Source organism: Pseudophryne corroboree, chromosome 6, assembly GCF_028390025.1.
Source record: "Pseudophryne corroboree isolate aPseCor3 chromosome 6, aPseCor3.hap2, whole genome shotgun sequence".
NCBI lineage: Eukaryota > Metazoa > Chordata > Amphibia > Anura > Myobatrachidae > Pseudophryne > Pseudophryne corroboree.
Window position 1 is genome coordinate 501307111 of NC_086449.1, and position 20265 is coordinate 501327375.

The 20265-nt window shown below is 45.9% G+C and overlaps 1 protein-coding gene and 1 long non-coding RNA gene across 5 annotated transcripts in view; one reads left to right on the top strand and one right to left on the bottom strand.

Moving 5' to 3' along the window:
* Positions 1-20265, bottom strand: part of TAFA2 (TAFA chemokine like family member 2) — a 479149-nt gene that overhangs the window by 136160 nt on the left and 322724 nt on the right. The gene's annotated exons all lie outside the window — the stretch shown is intronic.
* Positions 1-20265, top strand: part of LOC134932717 (uncharacterized) — a 36260-nt gene that overhangs the window by 9586 nt on the left and 6409 nt on the right. The window contains exon 2 of the long non-coding RNA XR_010179459.1: positions 20006-20207. This is a non-coding gene — a long non-coding RNA (uncharacterized LOC134932717). The remainder of the gene's footprint in view (positions 1-20005; positions 20208-20265) is intronic.

Consider the following 20265-nt stretch of genomic DNA (forward strand, 5'->3'; position numbering starts at 1 on the left):
CGCTTATCTTACTCACACAGTCAGCTACCTCATTGCGCCTCTTTTTTTCTTTGCGTCATGTGCTGATTGGGGAGGGTTTTTTGGAAGGGACATCCTGCGTGACACTGCAGTGCCACTCCTAGATGGGCCAGGTGTTTGTGTCAGCCACTAGTGTCGCTTAGCTTAGTCATCCAGCGACCTTGGTGCAAATTTTAGGACTAAAAATAATATTGTGAGGTGTGAGGTATTCAGAATAGACTGAAAATGAGTGGAAATTATGGTTTTTGAGGTTAATAATAATATGGGATCAAAATGACCCCCAAATTCTATGATTTAAGCTGTTTTTTAGTGTTTTTTTAAAAAAAACACCCGAATCCAAAACACACCCGAATCCGACAAAAAAAATTCGGTGAGGTTTTGCCAAAACGCGGTAGAACCCAAAACACGGCCGCGGAACCGAACCCAAAACCAAAACACAAAACCCGAAAAATTTCAGGCGCTCATCTCTAGTATCTATAATGGGTTCGGTGCAGCGTAGTGCACTGCACATGCGCCAATGGATCCAGAGTGGCCCACACCCTGTACCCATGCATTATACTACCCTCACCACAGTCCGGCACTGTCCGGCACCAGGAAGATGACATGGTAGCCATTTTTGAGAAAGATTTGCACATGCTCAGTAGAAAAATCGTCAGGAACATGGCATAGGCACCATGTTTCCAGTGACCTGCACATGGCATAGTACCAGAGTCTACTCTCCTACTGTGCCCCCTTCCAATCTTAAACTGCCCCAGTACTGCTGGGGGTCATCCAGAGGGGAGATTGAGAAACCTTAGAATATAAACTCTGCAGATACTGTATAATCCTAGAAGCATCTTCAAAATTTTACTATGGGGCCGACAAAGTTCTAGTTATACCCCTGCATTTTTCCTTTTGTTCAAATACTCTCACATTGCATTAATAATATATCCCATCTGCAGACCACACATTCACAACACTGTTCAAACCTCCCAAATCACTAGTCACATCCCCATGGCGCTGATCACACCCCTTGCGGCAGCACACAATAGGCTGTTCACAATTGTCAGCTCCAAGCCCACGTTGACCTTTATCTGGCACTGGGTAGAGGCCACCCATAGTGTGCACTGTGTGGCCTCTATAAATAGGAAACAATCTGTAAGAAAATAAATATTTCTTTAAGAAATTCCGTATTGGAAGCGGAGGCTCTACAGCTAAGACAAATATGGCTAAATCCCCAATACCTAAAATCCCAAAAATGACATAATCTCAATGAATGTTCCTTTAAATTTGAGCGGGATGGATAAAATGAAACCTTACTGCATCTGCTCGAGGTTTGTGCAGTAAGGTAATATCTAATCACTCCCTCTCAAATTAAAAGAATCACCATGGCAACGAAACTCAAGCCCGCTGTATAGGAGGTAGCAGGAAGACAGAAGACCACATGACCCTGAGGAAGCCCGTTATTATGTAAAATGCGTTGGTGGCACATGGACACCCATACAGAGAAGCAGGAGACGCTGTGCACCCAGTCAGGGGCATCACTAAGGGGGTGCGTGGTTTGCGGGCAGCACCTGGGTGTCACCCACGGAGGGGTGACACAAAAGTGCTGACTCCAGCTCAGTGACAGGAGCCAGGTGCTGCACTGTAACATTACATGCGGTACCTGGCTCCTGTCACAGTGTAGGAGCCAGCCACTGAAGTCACCGGGGATAGCCTGCATCTCCCGGGCCCCCAGACTGATGAAAACAGGGGTCCAGCCCGCAAGGCCACAACCCCTAGCCGCAAGACCACTCCTACCCTCGAGGTCACACCCCTTTTCTCCAGCATGAGCAAAATGGATCTTGTGCTACCGCAGATTCCCGATGGAATCTGTGTGGGATGCAGTATCTGCGTCCCACTATAAATTAGATCCATTATCCCTTAAGGCTCTATTAGGAGTCCTTTTTCTGGACAATCTATATATTGCCATTTAAATTTTTATCTTTTTTTCTTTTTTTATCTTTTATATGATGAATCAATTCTGCCATTTTATTTAAAGCATACAACCATTTTGTATTAACCCTTCAGTTGCTGTGCATAGCAGTACATTGATTCATATATTTAAAATACTGTAAGTTTAGCTGATAGAATTTCAGCAGGCATGCTTTCTGCTCTACCTAGATGAATTTATGTGCTGCTATAATGTGTAGACTTTTGTGACAATAATAATAATAGTAAGAGAGTTTTAAAATCTAATTATGTTATACTGTACATGCATTGATTGGGCAGCACCAGGGTATTTTAACCGGGTGTACTAAGATATCCCGACAGCTGGGATATCGAATGCTTCCCATTTTAACCATCTCTAATTATCTGTAAAAAGTAATGATGTGCACCGGGTTTTGTGTTTTGGTTTTGGATACGGTTCCGCGGCCGTGTCTTGGATTCGGACGCGTTTTGGAAAAACCTCCCTGAAAATTTTTTGTCGGATTCGGGTGTGTGTTGGATTCGGGTGTTTTTTTACAAAAAACCCTAAAAAACAACTTATATCATAGAATTTAGGGGTCATTTTGATCCCATAGTATTATTAACCTCAATAACCATAATTTCCACTCATTTCCAGTCTATTCTGAACACCTCACACCTCACAATATTATTTTTAGTCCTAAAATTTGCACAGAGGTCGCTGGATGACTAAGCTAAGCAACCCAAGTGGCCAACACAAACACCTGGCCCATCTAGGAGTGTCACTGCAGTGTCAGACAGGATGGCAGATTTAAAAAATAATCCCCAAACAGCACATGATGCAAAGATAAATTAAAGAAAAAAAGAGGTGCAAGATGGAATTGTCCTTGGGCCCTCCCACCCACCCTTATGTTGTATAAACAGGACATGCACACTTTAACAAACCCATAATTTCAGCGACAGGGTCTGCCACACGACTGTGACTGAAATGACTGGTTGGTTTGGGCCCCCACCAAAAAAGAAGCAATCAATCTCTCCTTGCACAAACTGGCTCTACAGAGGTAAGATGTCCACCTCCTCCTCATCGTCCGATTCCTCACCCCTTTCACTGTGTACATCCCCCTCCTCACAGATTATTAATTCGTCCCCACTGGAATCCACCATCTCAGGTCCCTGTGTACTTTCTGGAGGCAATTGCTGGTGAATGTCTCCACGGAGGAATTGATTATAATTCATTTTGATGAACATCATCTTCTCCACATTTTCTGGAAGTAACCTCGTATGCCGATTGCTGACAAGGTGAGCGGCTGCACTAAACACTCTTTCGGAGTACACACTGGAGGGGGGGCAACTTAGGTAAAATAAATCCAGTTTGTGCAAGGGCCTCCAAATTGCCTCTTTTTCCTGCCAGTATACGTACGGACTGTCTGACGTGCCTACTTGGATGCGGTCACTCATATAATCCTCCACCATTCTTTCAATGGTGACAGAATCATATGCAGTGACAGTAGACGACATGTCAGTAATCGTTGGCAGGTTCTTCAGTCCGGACCAGATGTCAGCACTCGCTCCAGACTGCCCTGCATCACTGCCAGCGGGTGGGCTCGGAATTCTTAGCCTTTTCCTCGCAGCCCCAGTTGCGGGAGAATGTGAAGGAGCAGCTGTTGACAGGTCACGTTCCGCTTGACTTGACAATTTTCTCACCAGCAGGTCTTTGAACCTCTGCAGACTTGTGTCTGCCAGAAAGAGAGATCCAACGTAGGTTTTAAATCTAGGATCGTGCATGGTGGACAAAATGTAGTGCTCTGATTTCAACAGATTGACCACCCATGAATCCTGGTTAAGCGAATTAGGGGCTCCATCCACAAGTTCCACATGCCTAGCAGAATCGCTCTGTTTTAGCTCCTCCTTCAATCTCTCCAGCTTCTTCTGCAAAAGCCTGATGAGGGGAATGACCTGACTCAGGCTGGCAGTGTTTGAACTGACTTCACGTGTGGCAAGTTCAAAGGGTTGCAGAACCTTGCACAACGTTGAAATCATTCTCCACTGCGCTTGAGTCAGGTGCATTCCCCCTCCTTTGCCTATATCGTAGGTAGCTGTATAGGCTTGAATGGCCTTTTGCTGCTCCTCCATCCTCTGAAGCATATAGAGGGTTGAATTCCACCTCGTTACCACCTCTTGCTTCAGATGATGGCGGGGCAGGTTCAGGAGTGTTTGCTGGTGCTCCAGTCTTTGGCACGCGGTGGCTGAATGCCAAAAGTGGCCCGCAATTCTTCGGGCCACTGACAGCATCTCTTGCACACCCCTGTCGTTTTTTAAATAATTCTGCACCACCAAATTCAAAGTATGTGCAAAACATGGGATGTGCTGGAATTTGACAAATGTAATGCACGCACAATATTGGTGGCGTTGTCCGATGTCACAAATCCCCAGGAGAGTCCAATTGGGGTAAGCCATTCTGCGATGATGTTCCTCAGTTTCCGTAAGAGGTTGTCAGCTGTGTGCCTCTTCTGGAAAGCGGTGATACAAAATGTAGCCTGCCTAGGAATGAGTTGGCGTTTGCGAGATGCTGCTACTGGTGCCGCCGCTGCTGTCCTTGCTGCGGGAGGCAATACATCTACCCAGTGGGCTGTCACAGTCATATAGTCCTTAGTCTGCCCTGCTCCACTTGTCCACATGTCAGTGGTTAAGTTGACATTGAGTACAACTGCATTTTTTAGGACACTGGTGACTCTTTTTCTGAGGTCTGTGTACATTCTCGGTATCGCCTGCCTAGAGAAATGGAACCTAGATGGTATTTGGTACCGGGGACACAGTACCTCAAGCAAATCTCTAGTTTCCTGTGAATTAACAGTGGATACCGGAAACACGTTTAACACCGCCCAGGCTGCCAAGGCCTGAGTTATCCGCTTTGCAGCAGGATGACTGCTGTGATATTTAATCTTCCTCGCAAAGGACTGTTGGACAGTCAATTGCTTACTGGAAGTAGTATAAGTGGTCTTCCGACTTCCCCTCTGGGATGACGATCGACTCCCAGCAGCAACAACAGCAGCGCCAGCAGCAGTAGGCGTTACACGCAAGGATGCATCGGAGGAATCCCAGGCAGGAGAGGACTCGTCAGACTTGACAGTGACATGGCCTGCAGGACTATTGGCGTTCCTGTCTAAGGAGGAAATTGACACTGAGGGAGTTGGTGGTGTGGTTTGCAGGAGCTTGGTTACAAGAGGAAGGGATTTAGTTGTCAGTGGACTGCTTCCACTGTCACCCAAAGTTTTTGAACTTGTCAATGACTTCTGATGAATGCGCTCCAGGTGACGTATAAGGGAGGATGTTCCTAGGTGGTTAACGTCCTTACCCCTACTTATTACAGCTTGACAAAGGCAACACACGGCTTGACAAATGTTGTCCGCATTTCTGTTAAAATAATTCCACACCGACGAGGTGATTATTTTTGTAATTTGACCAGGCATGTCAATGGCCATATTCATCCCACGGACAACAGGTGTCTCCCCGGGTGCCTGACTTAAACAAAACACCTCACCATCAGAATCCTCCTTGTCAATTTCCTCCTCAGCGCTAGCAACACCCATATCCTCATCCTGGTGTACTTCAACAGTGACATCTTCAATTTGACTATCAGGAACTGGACTGCGGGTGCTCCTTCCAGCACTTGCAGGGGGCGTGCAAATGGTGGAAGGCACCACCTCTTCCTGTCCAGTGTTGGGAAGGTCAGGCATCGCAACCGACACAATTGGACTCTCCTTGGGGATTTGTGATTCAGAAGAATGCACAGTTCTTTGCTGTGCTTTTGCCAGCTTAAGTCTTTTCATTTTTCTAGTGGGATCATGAGTGCTTCCATCCTCATGTGAAGCTGACCCACTAGTCATGAGGAACATAGGAGAGGGCCTCAGCCATTCCTTGCCACTCCGTGTCGTAAATGGCATATTGGCAAGTTTACGCTTCTCCTCAGATGCTTTTAATTTAGATTTTTGGGTCATTTTACTGAACTTTTGTTTTTTGGATTTTACATGCTCTCTACTATGACATTGGACATCGGCCTTGGCAGATGACGTTGATGGCATTTCATTGTCTCGGCCATGACTAGTGGCAGCAGCTTCAGCACAAGGTGGAAGTGGATCTTGATCTTTCCCTATTTTACCCTCCACATTTTTGTTCTCCATTTTTTAATGTATGGAATTATATGCCAGTAATATATCAATAGCAATGGACTACTGTACCGTACTGCTATATATTATATACTGGTGGTCAGCAAAATTATGCACTGTCCTCCTACTACTGTGCACAACAACTAAAATGCACCACAGGTATGGATGGATAGTATACTTGACGACACAGAGGTAGGTAGAGCAGTGGACTACTGTACCGTACTGCTATATATTATATACTGGTGGTCAGCAAAATTATGCATTGTCCTCCTACTACTGCGCACAACAACTAAAATGCACCACAGGTATGGATGGATAGTATACTTGATGACACAGAGGTAGGTAGAGCAGTGGACTACTGTACCGTACTGCTATATATTATATACTGGTGGTCAGCAAAATTATGCACTGTCCTCCTACTACTGCGCACAACAACTAAAATGCACCACAGGTATGGATGGATAGTATAATTGACGACACAGAGGTAGGTAGAGCAGTGGACTACTGTACCGTACTGATATAATGCTGGTGGTCACTGGTCAGCAAAATTCTGCACTGTCCTCCTACTATATACTACAATGCAGCACAGATATGGAGCGTTTTTCAGGCAGAGAACGTATATTACTGGTGGTCACTGGTCAGCAAAACTCTGCACTGTTCTCCTACTATATACTGGTGGTCCCCAGTCCCCACAATAAAGCACACTGAGCACAGATATTTGCAGCACACTGAGCACAGATATGGAGCATTTTTCAGGCAGAGAACGTAGATATTTTCAGCACACTGAGCACAGATATTTGCAGCACACTGAGCACAGATATTTGCAGCACACTGAACACAACCTCTTACGGAAACTGAGGAACATCATCGCAGAATGGCTTACCCCAATTGGACTCTCCTAGGGATTTGTGACATCGGACAACGCCACCAATATTGTGCATGCATTACATGTGGGCAAATTCCAGCACGTCCCATGTTTTGCACATACATTGAATTTGGTGGTGCAGAATTATTTAAAAAACGACAGGGGTGTGCAAGAGATGCTGTCGGTGGCCCGAAGAATTGCGGGCCACTTTCGGCATTCAGCCACCGCGTGCCGAAAACTGGAGCACCAGCAAACACTCCTGAACCTGTCCCGTCATCATCTGAAGCAAGAGGTGGTAACGAGGTGGAATTCAACCCTCTATATGCTTCAGAGGATGGAGGAGCAGCAAAAGGCCATTCAAGCCTATACAGCTACCTACGATATAGGCAAAGGAGGGGGAATGCACATGACTCAAGCGCAGTGGAGATTAATTTCAACGTCTACTGTCACTGCATATGATTCTGTCACCATTGAAAGAATGGTGGAGGATTATATGAGTGACCGCATCCAAGTAGGCACGTCAGACAGTCCGTACGTATACTGGCAGGAAAAAGAGGCAATTTGGAGGCCCTTGCACAAACTGGCTTTATTTTACCTAAGTTGCCCCCCCTCCAGTGTGTACACAGTGAAAGGGGTGAGGAATCGGACGATGAGGAGGAGGTGGACATCTTGCCTCTGTAGAGCCAGTTTGTGCAAGGAGAGATTGATTGCTTCTTTTTTGGTGGGGGCCCAAACCAACCAGTCATTTCAGTCACAGTCGTGTGGCAGACCCTGTTGCTGAAATGATGGGTTTGTTAAAGTGTGCATGTCCTGTTTATACAACATAAGGGTGGGTGGGAGGGCCCAAGGACAATTCCATCTTGCACCTCTTTTTTTCTTTAATTTATCTTTGCATCATGTGCTGTTTGGGGACTATTTTTTAAATCTGCCATCCTGTCCAACACTGCAGGGACACTCCTAGATGGGCCAGGTGTTTGTGTCGGCCACTTGGGTTGCTTAGCTTAGTCACACAGCGACCTTGGTGCACCTCTTTTTTTCTTTGCATCATGTGCTGTTTGGGGACTATTTTTTGAAGTGCCATCCTGTCTGACACTGCAGTGACACTCCTAGGTGGGCCAGGTGTTTGTGTCGGCCACTTGGGTCGCTTAGCTTAGTCATCCAGCAACCTCGGTGCAAATTTTAGGACTAAAAATAATATTGTGAGGTGTTCAGAATAGACTGGAAATGAGTGGAAATTATGGTTATTGAGGTTAATAATACTATGGGATCAAAATGACCCCCAAATTCTATGATTTAAGCTGTTTTTGAGGGTTTTTTGTAAAAAAAACACCCGAATCCAAAACACACCCGAATCCGACAAAAAAAGAATTTCAGGGAGGTTTTGCCAAAACGCGTCCGAATCCAAAACACGGCCGCGGAACCGAATCCAAAACCAAAACACAAAACCCGAAAAATGTCCGATGCACATCACTAATCTCTAGTAAAAAGGAAACATTAATCATGTTCTTATAAAAAGAAAAATTCTAACCTCTTACAACTTATTAAACATCCCATCTATCAAAAAGAAGATGTTTGAGGTGACCCAATACTACGAGTACATTTTTTTAAATATATGTATTTATTATACATTGGTACTTAATATTCATTCGTCACATCCTGCATATAACATCCACCTCATGGGAAACAATTATAAACAAGGGAAATATATTTATTTATTGGAATGTAGGATAGCAGTTAAACTAGGTTACTATAAAAATTCTCAATAATTTGGTTCCTGTGAGAAATTATAAAATGTAATTCTCAACTAAAGTGTATCACTGCCTTTATGTAATGTTTCTATTTATTTTAGTTTTGGGTTTTTTTCTTAAATAATAAACTGCTTTCCACTGCTAAATTTATTTAAAAAAATATTATTTTGCCAAAATAACTTTGTATAAGTTTTGATATAAATATTTACTTGAACCAGTAACCTGAGTATACTAAAAATCTCTATAGTCTATTCCTTAGGCTAAATGTAATAGCCTGTGAAAAGCAGGAAGTGTTTTTGCCGTGTAAATGATTGCCGTTTTAAAAATCCGGATAGACTAGCATGAAGTCCATCACTTTCTGATTCTCTCATGGCTATTACATTAGCCCTTTTATCCATTATAGAGAACATGTTACATTTAGATTATAGTTGTCAGTGGTGTAACTACAGTCCTTGAAGCCACTGTGGAGATTTGGAGGCACAGGGCTGCGGGGGCACTGCCGCTGATTCACTGCAGATTGACATGTGGACTCGCCATCCACATGTCAATCTGCTAAATGTCCCACCCAAAATGGCTGCCGCCATGGAGGACACAGATGCTAGAAGTCATACTTGGCAATGAGCATGACACCCAGTGCATGAAACCCCTGGCAACAAATATTAATCCCTGGCAATGAGTATGACACCCAGTGCTTGAAACCCCTGGCAACAAGCATGACCCCCTGGCAATGAGCATGACACCCAGCGCATGAAACTCCTGGCAACAAGCGTTACCCCCTGGCAATGAGCATGACACCCAGATCATGAAACCCCTGGCAACAAGTGTTACCCCCTGGCAATGAGCATGAAACCCAGTGCATGAAACCCCTGACAATGAGCATGGAACCAAGAGCATAAAAGCCCTGGCAATGAGCAAGTAATTTAAAAGTAATTAGAAGCCTTACTGTGGGGCATAAAGTGTAATGGCAATTGTTGTGTGTGGCATAATGTATCATGGACATTGCAGGGTGTGGCATAATGTATAATTTGCATTGCGGTGTGTGACATAATGTGTCACAGGCATTATGGTGTGTGGTATACTGTATCACAGGTATTGCGGTATGTGGTATAATGTCTCAGGCATTGTGGTGTGTGGCATAATGTATAACGGACATTGCAGTGTGTGGCATAATGTGTCAGGGGCATTACTGTGTGTGGCATATTGTGCAATGGGCATTACAGTATTTGGTATAATGTTTAAGGGCCACTGCAGTGTGTAGGGTATGAATCAGGATTTTTTTTCCCCTGTGGTGGCCAATGCCTGGGCATACAGGTTGAAAAACTGGGATATAAGGTAGTCTGTTCCTGCAATGCCACGCCCCTTGCAGCAAAGTCACACCCCTTTTTGGGCACAGGTCGCAAATTCTTCCCTTTTCTAATGGCAATTGGGGGGAAGGATAGAAGTTTTTTTGGCTTGGGGGAGAAAAATTTCTTGTTACGTCACTGATAGTTGTTTTACAGGGTTGGGGCTGTGAGCCCAGCGGTGGGGATCCCAGATATCAGCATACCAACCCCACGATCTGAATGCCAGCGGGGGGAGGGTGAGTACAACAGAGCCCTTTGTGGGCTCTCTGTGCTCGCCATGCAGTGGGCTCGGTGGCTCGTTGCACTCTCCACAGGTTCTATTCCCACTCTATGGGTGTCTTGGACACCCACGAGTGGGAATAGTCCCTGTTAGTCGGCATGCTGACTGTCGGGCATTTGATCGCTTGGGATCCTGGTGTCGACATGGTGACCGCCGGGATCCCAAGCGGCGGTTACATGACCACATCCCGTTTTACATATTCTCTAGTACTGTAAAGTGAACATAGAAAAAAGAGCTTCTTTATGCAAATACAGTGGAAAAAAAAGGTTTGTGGTGATGCTGAATAGGACTTATTGGCTTCTGTACTGTACATCACAATGTGGAGCACTTTTTTTATTTTTATTTAGCCTGATGCTATCATGCTTCCAGTTCTTTTAGAGAAACATGGATACAATTAATTTGAATTACTCTCTAAGCTTTTTTCAACTTTATTTTTATCTTGCACATGAAAACATACTACTGTATGATACAATTTTTATTATTCACAGACTTAAAAGATTTGAAAAATAGTTAAGTAACCATCTGCCATTGGTTGACATTACACTATTTATAACATAAAGGCTCATATCACTAACTAACGGGTGATTTTTTTCCCAGTAATTTGCACAACATTAATATTTTACAGTGTGCACTGTATTTTTTTCTAGATTTACATAAATCATAGAGAAAAATACGAGTGATGTCAACTTTTGGTCAATATCTCACATAAAAAGTGAGTTCAATAAAATATACTGTGGTTTTTACAACTTGTATTAAATTCAAACAGTGTAGATTTTATTATTTTCACAGAAAAGAAATAACCAAAAACCTAATAGAAAAAAAGTAAAGGTCCATACACACGGAGCGATATAGCTGAGCGATTTTGACTATATAGTCAAAATCGCTCAGAAAGTTAGTGCATATCGCGCTGTGTGTATACAGTGAGCGATAGCGATGCGCGTCCCCGCCAGTGGCGCACCCAGGGGGGGTTTCCGAGCACCCAGAAACCCCCCTTCACTAAAAAAAAAAAATTTTTTTTTTTTTTTTTTTTTAAGCTGCTAGAGTATTATTAATGGCTGTCTAGCGTCCTCTGCAGCCTGCTGTCTTCCTGGTGGCACTTGTAAGTGCAATAAAAGTTTACTTTAGTTTAATTATAGTACATATATATCCATGTGCATGTGCATACATATATACACATGTATATACATACATACATATAAACACACACACATACACACACACACACATATGATATATATACATGTGTATATATATGTGTACTGTATGTGTGTGTATATATATATATATATATATGCATGTTTAATATGCTATGTATATGTGTATATGTATGTGTGTGTGTGTGTATATATATATATATATATATATATATATACATGGTATATATATGTGTAGATATGTATGTATATATATATATATATATATATATATATATACACACACACACACGTTTTACGGACCCAGCATATACTGGGTCACCTCAGTCCCCACCCGCGTGATTGGCTCCACCCAGTTCTGGAAACCCCCCCCATGCAAATCCTGCGTTTGCCACTGCCCGCCAGGTCGCTATCGCTGGGAAAAATAGACTGTGCAGGCAAGTCAATATCGACTAGGTCGCTGCATAAGTTAGTTAAAATCGCTCATGTGTTTTCTCCCCAGCGATTTTTCCCAGCGATAGCGATCTTTAGCCACTCCCCGCCACCCGTTTTGGTACCTCAGTGCGCTGAAAGTGAGTGCCTGCAGTGTCGTGTCGTGACCGGGGGGGGGGGGCTCAGTGTCGTGTCCGGGGCGGGGGAGGCTGCAGTGTCGTGGCCGGGGTTGGGGAGGCTGCAGTGTCATGTCCGGTCCAGCGGGGAGAGGAATGGCCGCTGCTCTGTACTGTCCATCCCCTGGCCGATCTGTAGTGTCCGCGGTCCAGGGGGACGGAGGGGAGGAATGGCCGCTTCATACAGTCGGAGGGGGGGGCGGAGTAATGCCCGCACTGTAGTGTCTGCGGCCCGGGGCGACGGAGAAGGAGTAATTGCCGCTCTGAAGTGTCCGGCCGGGGGAGGGGAAGGACGGGCCGGCGCGGCGCACATAGGGTCACAGTGGGCCGGAGCTCAGGGGAGCAGCTCCTCTGGCTGACGTCCTGTGTGTGTGTGGGGGGGAGAGATGGTGATGTTCTGTCTGTCGGGGGGGGGGGGGAGAGAAGGTGCTGTTCTGTCTGTCAATGGGGGAAGGGGGGGAGAAGGTGATGTTCTGTCTGTCAATGGGGGGAAGGGGGAGAGAAAGTGCTGTTCTGTCTATGGGGGTGAGGGGTGATGGTACTGTCATGTCTGTCTATTAGGGAGGGTGCCGGCGCTGTCTGTGTGTGGAGGGAGGGTGGGGTGCCGGCGCTATCTGTGTGTGGAGGGAGGGCGGGGGTGCCGGCGCTGTCTGTGTGTTTAGGGAGGGGGGTGTCGGCACTGTCTGTGTGTGGAGGGAGGGTGCCAGCGCTGTCTGTGTGTGGAGGGAGGGAGGGTGGGGGTGCCGGCGCTATCTGTATGTGGAGGGAGGGCGGGGGTGCTGGCGCTATCTGTGTGTGGAGGGAGGGCAGGGGTGCCGGCGCTGTCTGTGTGTGGAGGGAGGGTGCCGGCATTGTCTGTGTGTGGAGGGAGGGTGGGGGTGCTGGTGCTGTCTGTGTGTGGAGGGAGGGTGAAAGATGCGCTGTCTGTGTGTGAAGGGAGTGTGAAGGTACATGCGCTGTCTGGGGGCTAGATGCATCATCCCTTGGAACGTGATAAAATGGGGAGTGAAAAAGTACCAGCCAATCAGGTCCTACCTGCCATATCACAGGCTGTGTTTGAAAAATGGTAGTTAGGAGCTGATTGGCTGGCACTTTTTCACTTTCTATTTTATCACTTTCCAAGCGATGATGCATCTAGCCCTGGGTGTGGAGGTGCATGCACTGTCTTGTGCGGAGGGAAAGGGGGCTGACCAGGGTGCCTGCGCTGAGTATGGAGGATGTAATATTAAACACTATGTGCGCTGCCTAGCTACAGGGACACACTCAGCACCATCCCACTGTTCAGCCAGCCCCCACCCCCAGACCTGACACTACTGGGACGAAGTGGGCCGAACTCCATAGGATATGTGAGTTTTTTTTTTTTTTTACAGGTACCCGTATTGGATTCTACTGGACAAGGGGACGTGATTGGCGGCGTGGGATGTAGGTAAGTATGTGTGAGTGTGTAAGTGTGTTTAAATAAAGTTTTACTTTCACGGTGTGTGAGTTGTGTTTTTATTTGGGTATTTCTTTTGTTGTGGAACTACAGGTACCAGCGGGCCCGTTATTTCCCAGCATGCTGGTACTTGTGGTTCTCCAAGTACCAGCATGCGGGGGAGGCTTGCTGGGACTTGTAGTTCCACAGCAAAAGACAATATTCTTTTTATGTCATTTTGAAAGGCTATCAGCCTCCCATCCACTGCCCACGGATGGGGGTGACAGCCCCGGGCTTCACCCCTGGCCCTTGGGTGGCTGGAGGGGGGGACCCCTTGATTTAAGGGGTCCTCACTCCTCCAGTGTACCCCGGCCAGGGGTGACTAGTTGGGGGGGGTAATGGCACGGCCGCAGGGACCAATATAAAAGTGTCCCCCGGCTGTGGCATTATCTCCCTGGCTAGTGGAGCCCGGTGCTGGTTTTAAAAATACGGGGGACCCCTATGTCTTTTGTCCCCCGTATTTTTTAAACCAGGACCGGACGCAGAGCTTGGTGCTGGTTGTCTAAATATGGGGGAACCCTACTAATTTTTCCCTCTGTATTTTAACAACCAGGACTGGCTCAAAGAGCCCGAGGCTGGTTATACATAGGAGGGGGGACCCCACGCAAATTTTTTTTAAACTTTTAGCTATTTAAATACCAGCCACCCTGTAAAATCGTCCTATATATGACACTCCCCCACTCATCCCTTTATTTAAGTGAGATAGTCAAAATCTCCCATAGCCAAAATCTCCCATAGCCAAAATCTCTTGCATAGTTAGACAAAATCTCTGGTAAAGTTAGTCAAAATCTCTGACTGCCAGTTCAAGGGAAATCTCTCAGTCAAAATCTCTCATAGCCAAAATCTCTCCGTGTGTATGCACCTTAAGACTTTAATTTTCTCCTAGAATATTGGGTGATCTCCTTAATTATAGAGAGGCCAAAGCTCCTGGAGACAATAAAGCTGGGTGCTGTGGTTGAAAGATGCATTAGTAAATTCATGAATGAAAAGGCCGCGTGATGATGCGGTTGATATGTTGATGCAAATGGTCAGATAATAGTATACAGCACTAAAGAGAAGGGCCAAAACCATGTGCACTGGGGAGTGGGCAGAAATAACATGTGCAGAGAGAGTTATATTTGGGTGGGGTATGTTTAAACTGAAATCTAAATTGCAGTGTTAAGATAAAGCAGCCAGTATTTACCCTGCACAGAAACAATATAACCCACCCAAATCTAACTCTCTCTGCCCCACCTGCAGTGCACATGGTTTTGCCCATTAGCTAACAATTTTGCTGCTGCGATCAGATCTGAATTACCCCCTCAATGCAGAGCAGGTATGAGAAACTGGAGTATCCACAGCGGGTGTAGTATGGTATGCCGGCTATTAGGGTCCCGGCACACAGCATACCGGTGCCGGAATCCCGACCGCCAGCATACCGACAGTGCGGCGAGCGCAAATGAGCCCCTTGCGGGCTCGCTGCGCTTGCCATGTTGCGGGCACGGTGGCGCGCTACGCTATCTATTCTCCCTCCAGGGGGGTCATGGACTCCCAAGAGGGAGAAAAGGTGTCAGAATGCCGGGTGTTGGGATTCCGGAGAAGGAATACTGTGCGCCTGGACCCCGACAGCCGGCAAACTGAAGACCACCCTCCACCGCATGTCACATGAACACTGCTAAGGCAACACATTCACTTTACAAATGTAAGCTGTAAGCATTAAACATGGTAGAATATTCATCTGAATTTAAAAGAATTTGGAATACAGTATATAAAACAAATACAAAACTTGTAATATTAACACATAGTGACCCATAAAACCTATGTAATGGAGTCTAAGATTACCGGAGGTGCAGGATGCCGGGTGATCTCGGATTTTTTTTTATAAAGGGGCAAACACTGATAATGCAAAACCATGCCTTGTAAATGATTGCCCCTTTAAAAAAATTTTTACATCATCTTGCATCCCGCACCTTCAGAGATCTCAGACCCCATTACATCCTGACAATTTTCTTTGAATCCCATACAGAAACTTTGACAATTAAGTTTTAAATCTTGATTAATTATAGATAATTATCCACATAACATTATAAACATATTCCAGTATCATATATAAATTAATAACTATTACACACCATCTTGCAGAGTAATAAATACTAGAAAGGTTCATAATTAGAATATTGAAAATATTTGTCAAGTAATTTCATTTTGCTATAGTACATACTCCAAAGTATAAAATAATTTTACTTTGCACTAGATTAAATAAATAGCTTACACTGTTCATGTATCTATATATAGAGTTCTCACAAACCTTCCTTCCATATAAGAGGTCAGAATATTGCACAACCATTATATTCAATTAAGCCTTGATATTGTTGGTAAAATTGTTCGCAGATATCATACAGGATACATATTAATTATTTAATGTTATTTTGCTAGAAGCGAGTTGGGCTCAGGATTAATATTTATCAGGGGCTCCATAAATCTTAGGGGCAGTTCAGTATATAAGTATAATGAGATGCAGTTAGGATCCTGAAGGATGGGATCCCCAAGGTCGATATACCGATGCCGGATTCCCAAAGGATGCAGCCCGCCATCCAAATACCAATGCCGCTTGGGATACCAGTGTCAAAATACCGACAGTCAGAATCCTGATCGGCCTTCCAGTGGGACGCGCTTGCATCCTGCCGTGGGTGGGGGGTAAGGTTTAGGCAGGAGAAGGGGGGTTAGGGTTAGTGTGCAGGGACGGGAAAGTTAGGGTTAGGTACCAGGGAGGGAGGGTTCGGTTTAGGCACATAGAAGGGGAGGTTAGGGTTAGGCACCAAGCGGAGAGGTTAGGTTTAGGCAGCAGGGAAGGGAAGGTTAGGGTTAGGCACCACCCGGGAGGGTTAGTTTTAGGCACCACCAGGGAGGGTTAGGTTTAGGCACCCATAAGGAGGGGTTAGGGAGGGGGCAGGGGCGGGTTATGTTACTTTTAAGGGGGTTGTCGGGATTCTGATGGTCGGGATGCCTCTGTAAGTATTCTGACCAGTGGCATCCCATCTATCGGGAAATCATACTGATCTCAGTATAACACGGACATGCCTAGTTACCTCTGTTGGCATATCTAGTGCTATCAAGGGTCTTATAGACGATCCCTGCAGTAAGGATGCAAGCGGTCACATGACCGACACCGGCATCCTTATAATTAGAATGCCAACAGGGGATGGGGTACTTATTTTACCCCTACCCTGTCCCCTACCATAACCCAAATCAGCCTGGGGTGGCGGCTAGGGCTAAGATAGTGGGGGTGGTGGCTAAGAAACTGAGGGTGACAGCTAGGGTTAAGACTCAAGGGGGTGCCGGCTACATCTAACTACCTCCTGCCCCTGCTCTAGTGAGTAATCTAAACCTGACTGCCAACCCAATACTTACCTTCAGGATGTCGGCGGTCGGTGTTCCAGCGTCGGGTTTCAGGCGTCGGTTACATGACTGCTGAGATGCTGACCGCATCCTGCTTTCATGGATGTGTCCACTTCTCTCATCTCCCCTTTTCCCCCAGTCATATGCTATTAAAATCTACTACTATGTCTAGTGCAGCATGCAGGTGTCTAAAAAAGAATGCAAGTTTTCTGTGCTCCCTATGTTCTGGAGAAAATATACAAAACAGAGCAGCCTTATGCATATATGAAGACTCGGGGGGTAATTCAGAGTACATCACTGCAGTGGCAGCGATCGCAGTCTGAATTACTATGTGCGGTGGGTGCACTGCGCATGTGCAGCCAGTTAGATGTGAACGCATCTCATTGGTGCAATGGCCTCTGCCTAATTGACAGGCAGAAGCGGTCGCGGGGCGGGAAGGGGTGTGCCAACGGCATTAGAACGCCATTGGCGGGGTATGGTCCAGACAACAGAGGCATGTCCGGACCATTGGGCGGCGGACCGTGCGGCTGCGTGATGTCACACGCAGCCGCTGCAAACCGGGACGCAACGGTTAGCCCCCAGCCAGCGCGCAGGATCTGCACTGGCAGGGAGCTACTTGTCAAGTATAAAAGCTTTGCCGCCGTGCAATGCTTTTGTACCTGTAAGGGGGGGTGGGGTAGGGCCTGACATGCGGGGCGGACTAGCCCTGTGCTGGGCGTTTCCCCACATGTCAGAGTAAATGATCGTAGATTTGCTAAATTAGCACATCTACGATCAACTCTGATTACCCCCTCTGTTCAACCTTCTGCACTATCTTCTGTCTTAGCAGTGTTTTTAATCTTTTCCAGCATCTTAACCACCCATGAAGGACAAAGCATGCAGTTCAAGGAAGTCCAAAATAACCATTTCTCTTTCTAAAAAGAAATAATACATCAGCAATTTTCAACAGGAAAAGTCCAAATTTTGCTGTTGGATAAATAGTCCTCCAGCAGTAATGCATTGCATGAGGAGAAGTGACTTCAATTATGTTAGCTATTATATAAATGTATTTTAACAGTTATCTGTGAAATCAATTTTGAGAAATTTTCTGTTCACGGAAAATTAATCGTATTTTTCTTTGCATTTCTGACAGGAATAATTAAACTGTTAATGCAGCATATCTCTGATGAGGAAACAGAGCGCCTTTAACATGGGGCTGTATTTTCACTGCAGTTAGAAATTGTTAGAATGAGCTAAACTCTTAATGGTCAGGTGACCATAACTTTATTTGTGACCAGCTGGGGCAGGCCTGGTCAACCTGTGGCTCTCCAGCTGTTGTGAAGTATTCCAGCATGCCCTGCCCCAGTTTTAGCATTCCCTAGTAGCAAAACTGTGGCAGGGCATGCTGGAACTGATTGGCTCCCTGTTGATTGCTGGTCTTTGACTTTGGCTTCTTACTTGACTTTGAATTTGCCCAGAACCTAAGTGCTCCTAACAATTCTTCTGTAAAGCCCTTCAATTTATAAAATCCATCCTCCTTCCCTCACACTTCATCCTCCTCCTAGCCTCACACATTGGCCTCCTCCTCCTCCCCTCTATCATTGTCCTTCCCTGATCCCACCCATCATCCCCCTAGCCTCACACATTGGCACTTACTCCCCTCCATCCTCCTCCTTCCCTCACCTCCCTCTCATCATCCTCCTAGCCTCACACATTGGCCTCATCCTCCACTCCATCATCATCCTTCACTCACCTCATCATCATCATCATGACCTCTCATACAGCCCACGTCCTCCCCTCCATCATCTTCCTTAACATAGTGGGAGCTGCCTCGGCCATTGTCTGAGAGCAGGACTGCAGTGTACCAGCAGTACCTCCGCTCCTCACATGCATCCATGCCCAGTTGCCCGCCACATCTGCCCCTGCAATGAAGTCAGTGCAGTCTGTGTGACCAGTGTGTGATTACTGAGCCTGTACAGGCTGCTTGTCACTGATTGGCCACAGCCCACAGGCACTCAGAGAAGTATCCATTCCATGGGCCCAATGATCCGCTCCTGGCTTGTAATGTTACTGACTTCTGCAGTGCTGCAGCTGTGGAAGTCCCTGCAGCACGGGCACCAGTCTATCTGCCAGGTGCTTTGCTAGCTCTGTTCATTTGGGGGTTGCTGGCTATATAGTCAGCTGCCGTTCACTTGCTTGAGTAGCCGGTCTGCCAGGTGCCTTGCTAGTGATGATGATCACATGGACGTGGTCTCACTGTCAGCTGCCTGTCACTTGCTTCAGCAGCGCAGAGTGCTTTGCTACAGACGGCCCTAAATGAAAATGTGGGTTGGGTATGCATGACCGGCGGTCAGGTGACCGCTGGTCAGCATACCTCCGCCGGTATCCCGGCAGCGGAATGCCATCGGGGGAGGGGGCGAGTGCAACAAGCCCATTGCTAGCTCACTGTGCTCACCATGCTGCGCGCTCGGCCTCTATGGGTGTCGTGGACACCCACAAGTGGGAATAGTCCTTGTTAGTTGGCATGCTTAGTGCAGGGATTCTCAGGGGGCGAGATGTAGGGGGAGTTGTTGTGACCAGAGGTCTCCTGACTGCAGATCACATAACTGCATCCCGAAAATATAAGTGCACATACCTTGGTGCCCCCGCACCCCCCCCCCCCCCCCCCGAATCCACCAATGCATTTTATAATTTCTACATTTTACTGTTTTTGAATTACATCTTATTTGAATATGTAAAAACTTTACTGTGTATGAACTTCATACAAAAATCTATTCAGGTTGTTCCTGAACTGCCTACTATGCGGATGTGTACTGTATGAGTTCAGGTGCTTGATAAGCAATGAACCACAATGATTGGACATTTGACCTTTAAATATAATGCTTTTCAAAGGACGGACCTTCTGTGAAAGCCACGGTTACTTTTAGCTAACATGTCAATAATGCTTTTTTCACTAGTCATACAAAATGCATTTGCTATTGTACTATCTACAGTTTACAGACAGAATGCATGTGCTATTGACATACTTAGACCTGTAATACCACTCTATGCTCTCATCACATACAGTGTCAGCAGTCGAATCTCATATACTCCACCGAATTCTAGCCACGGAAGGTGCTCACTCACTCATATATCTTCATAGGAGATTACAAGACACATCACCCTTAAGAGGAAAAGACAGACGCTTCACAAATTAGAGTCTTACATAAAAGAATGGTGGCCACTGATACCTCAGTATATGACCACATCAGTTGGCAAAACATGATAGGTAAGTGGCAAAAATGATAACATTTTATGGAATTGACTTTAGCTAGCTGCCATTTTTG